The sequence below is a fragment of the Megalobrama amblycephala genome, linkage group LG16 (genome assembly GCF_018812025.1).
Source record: "Megalobrama amblycephala isolate DHTTF-2021 linkage group LG16, ASM1881202v1, whole genome shotgun sequence".
Classification (NCBI taxonomy): Eukaryota; Metazoa; Chordata; class Actinopteri; order Cypriniformes; family Xenocyprididae; genus Megalobrama; species Megalobrama amblycephala.
Genome location: NC_063059.1, coordinates 37,322,260 through 37,326,540, shown reverse-complemented (window position 1 = coordinate 37,326,540; position 4,281 = coordinate 37,322,260).

Here is a 4,281-nt window from a genome sequence, read left to right as displayed (position 1 = left end):
CCTGTCAAACAAATATATTTACTGAATAAAACAAATTAAAAAATACTATATCGGGTCGGCTTTGTCGAGTCTATGCCCTCACTCCGCGACGCGCCATTCATGCCCACGCACGCTCGCGCGCCCCGCCCCACCTCACCTCGAGTTTGCTGCTGGCTGAAAACTTGTGACAACTATTCCCGCGAAAATGCAACTGCTGTCTGGCGATGAGAAGCGAAAAAGAAAAAATCCCTAGATGGATGCATCCCGTGCATTTCTTTCAGGTAGGCTAGCCTAAGTTCACAAACCTGAAAGTTTTGGCTATTTAAGGGTTATTTATACATGTAACGCTGCATTAATAGTTTGACCACCATCAACGCATCTGCCTGATTTGATACTAATTTATGTTATATTATAATTTCAATTATTTTACTGTGCTATGCAGGGACGTGCACAGGGGGGTTGCTCAGGTTGCCCGGGCAACTGCCCATATGCCCTTCTCGACTCACGTTGCCCTTCCGATGTGGAAAAAAATAAAAATTAAAAAAATCGTACAATGGATGCAGAATTTCACGTAGGCCTAGATAAAAAAAATAAATAAAAAAATAGATCGCAAAGCCTCATTCACTTCCATATTCGGGCACCCGTCCGAAAGTGAAAGTCAGTAGGGGAAGGGCAAACTCTGTTTACGTGGCTGCAGCGCTGCACGCGACCGGCACCTGAGCTGAGCCTGCATGAGCGGCACTAGAAGGAGATTGTCGCGGTTGTCGGGCGAGATGACTTAACGTTGACGGAAAGTGAGTAAGGTTATAATCGTTAACGAAAACGAACGGAAAAACGAAAACTAGGTGGGAAAAAACATCGTCGTTAACTGAAATAAAAATAAAAACGAGGCATTACAAAAAAAAAACCCGATAACTGACCAAAACTGTAATGTGGGTTTGGCAAAACTAACTAAAATAAAGTAAAATTATAGATTAAATGTCCTTAGTTTTCGTCTTTGTCAATGTCTTTCATAGAGCAAACGTTCAGCTGCATTTCATTTCCCTGCGTCTCACTCACGCAGGGAGTGCCCTTTTTTTAGGTCAGAACAACTGCCCCTTAAAATTCCTGTGCACGTCCCTGACCGCAGGTAACTCATAATCTGCAGTTGTTACTCCTGTTTCCTGACCAAAACAATTGAATGCGGCGCCTGTGGAGTGTGGAAAGTTACTGGAGCGCGCAGCCGCGCACGTCTCTCACAAGGAACGTCATGGCAGTGATTGACAAGCCAGAGGGCCAATCGTTTACTGGATGATTGCGTAAACGATTGGCTGATGTTTTTAAGGCCCTACCTCATGCACAGATGATGTATATTAATATTATTCCTTTCAGTGCACCTAATAAATAGTTTTTATCAGTTAGTAAAGACAGTTTCAAGTAACATTGCAAAAATGTATAAAACAAAACATCCTCTTTAGCACCTTTAATGGTCTTTGATGATTTATAGCCGTGACAGTGTGTTCACGGTATTTTGTTGTTGTTGTTGGGGTGTGTGTGTGTGTGTTTTGCTTATGCAAAGTTCAGTTTGATATCAAGTTGTAATTTTAAATTACTCTTGTGGAGTATAATTTGATTGTCTCTTTGATTGTGTTGAAATAAAAGTATTTCTAATGTAAATTTGTGCAAGTAATTGTCTGAAATCATATATGAATTGTATATGCAGAGATATTGTAATATTTATAGAAATCATGTAAGATAATTATATGTAGAGATATGAGGAATTGGGTGGAAACGTATAAAGTTTGAAGAACAGACACACAATTTACCTATTAAAAACATATATAATCTGTATAAAATTCATATGAGCAAATAATGCAAAATTTAAATGAATCCTATATGACTTTCATATGATTCAATCAAGAATTTTAAATGATTTGTATAGGAAATTTATTGATATTCATACACATTTTCTACTAAAATCATATAATATTACATACTGTTGTCATGTAAAACTCATATAAGAAATTTGCAGTATTCATATATGACCTAAAAATCCCATATAAGTTTTATGTGTGCTTTTTAGTATGAAAGTGGCCATAATCGGTCTGATTTTGTATATGACATGTATTGGACTTATATGAAACACATAAGGAAATTCTGGCTGATTTGAGTAAGGAACATATATGGTTGCTGTATATGAAACATACAGGTTTTTTTCATATGGGTTGTCAAATTTGCCCCTATTTGGGTGTGAGCAAAAACATGCCGTTTTTGTGTGTCCCTTTAAATGCAAATGAGGTGCTGCTCCCAGCCCTCTTTCCAGAAGAGGGCAGAGTTTAAAAGCTCACGCTTCAGTTGCTCAACAACAACAAAGCTGGAAAATCTCACATGCAGCCAAAATGACGATTGTCAGTAACAGTGTTCAGCCTTACACCATTCAAACCAGAGTTGGACACTGATGGAGAGACTCAGGAAGAAGTTACAACTTTCAGAATGTGACTGGATGTTTCTGAATGGTTAGTAAATTTATGTTGTTGCTGTGGAGTTGATTCAACCCATCGACTAGCATTTATTGTCATGTTAACCTTTTGTGCAAATCCAGCATTGAACTGACCCTCGTTTGTGAAGCAGTCTGGTGTAAAATGACAGCATGGCAACAACACTCTACTACAACAACTCTTCCTCTTTTCTAAAGCAGCCAACATGGCCTCACCCGCTTTGTTGCATGTTCCCGGGGGCAGGGTTTAGTCGGTTAGTGATGCCACCAACCCATCAAGAACCTCACCAGCCATTTGTTGTAGTACTTAAAAAGCGATTTCTGTGAAATGAAATATCTCCCTTTGTATTGAACTTTGAGCATTGTAACTTTGCAGATGTTGTTTATGCTCAAACAGCAACATTACACACTAACTAAAGTTTAAAAAAAAAAAAATCATAATCAAGAACCCCTTTAAGCTGTCATATGGTCATGTTACAACATAGCTCTCACATGTTACAATATGCCCCACCAATGGGACATGTTGTCACATTTCACTTCCATTCTTTCGAGGTAAATAAAGAAAAAAAAGTATATGCTGTAATAATTAAACAAAAACACATTTTTGTACTAGACCTGTGTGAAATTATTGTGGAAAAAATAAATTCTCTGAACCCCAAGTGGATTTACACAAAATGAGTAAGCCGTAAAGTGTTAGGTTGTGCCCTGCTCTTCCCTAGTTTTCAAACAAGCCTGAACTGGCTTGATAAGCTGGATCAGGTGTGCTAAAATTAGGGTAGAAGCTAAACTGTCTTATTTGTCAGTAATTGATTTTGCAAAGGGACACATTTCTGTTTTGCCAAAGTGAGCAGAGATGCCTCATACTTGTGTGAACAGTTCAGATAACTTCAAATGGAGCCCATCAATGCTTGCAGACTATTGCTGGACAGTGACAAGAGATGCTCCATTTAATAAATACAAGAGACAAGCCAAGAAGCACCAAGTAGACACTGAATAGGACTAAACTATGTACATAAAAGTTTTTTGCCTTTAGTTTCGTGATGAATTTGATTTATACAACCCTTTTGCTTTTACATGAACAAGACAGGTGATAGGTACTAATTACACAACATACATACGTAAAATGTGAAAACGTAAATATCTTGGAAACAGTAGTCAGTCAGTTGTATTAATTGTCATATTTGAATTCAGCACATCAAAATACATAATACAAAGCATATTTTATCTCTGAAGCAGATTGTAGCAGATTCTAAAAAAATGTAGACCAGTGTACCAAAGCATATTCAATTGCTCCTATGAATACGTTCTGTGTGATGGACATCAACTATGATTGGCAGTGACCTCCACCTCTCTGTCCCTCCCTTTATCTGCAGGAGGGAGTGAGATGAATTCACAGCAGTAGGAAATCTGGTGTTTTGCCTGAGGAGCCCCTGTCATTGTTCCACAGCTGCCTGAGGAGCCTAAGACACAGGCCCTGTCATTGTTCCACAGCTGCCACCCCTTCCTCTTGCCATCTTTTGTTCCCTCTCACTGTACCTGTGAGCTACACTTCTCTCCACCCTCTAATGAAGAGTGACAGTCATTCAGCAGACGGTGGAGCTCTGAACAGAGTCCCAAGTCCTCACTGACTGTCTTATTTCTTTTCTCTGTTTTTCTTATTCTGTTCCCTTATTAGGGCCCGAGCACCGATGGTGTGAGGACCCTATTGGAATTGCTCCGTTTATTATTATTATTATTATTATTATTAGGGCCCGAGCACCGATGGTGTGAGGACCCTATTGGAATTGCTCCGTTTATTATTATTATTATTATTATTATTATTATTA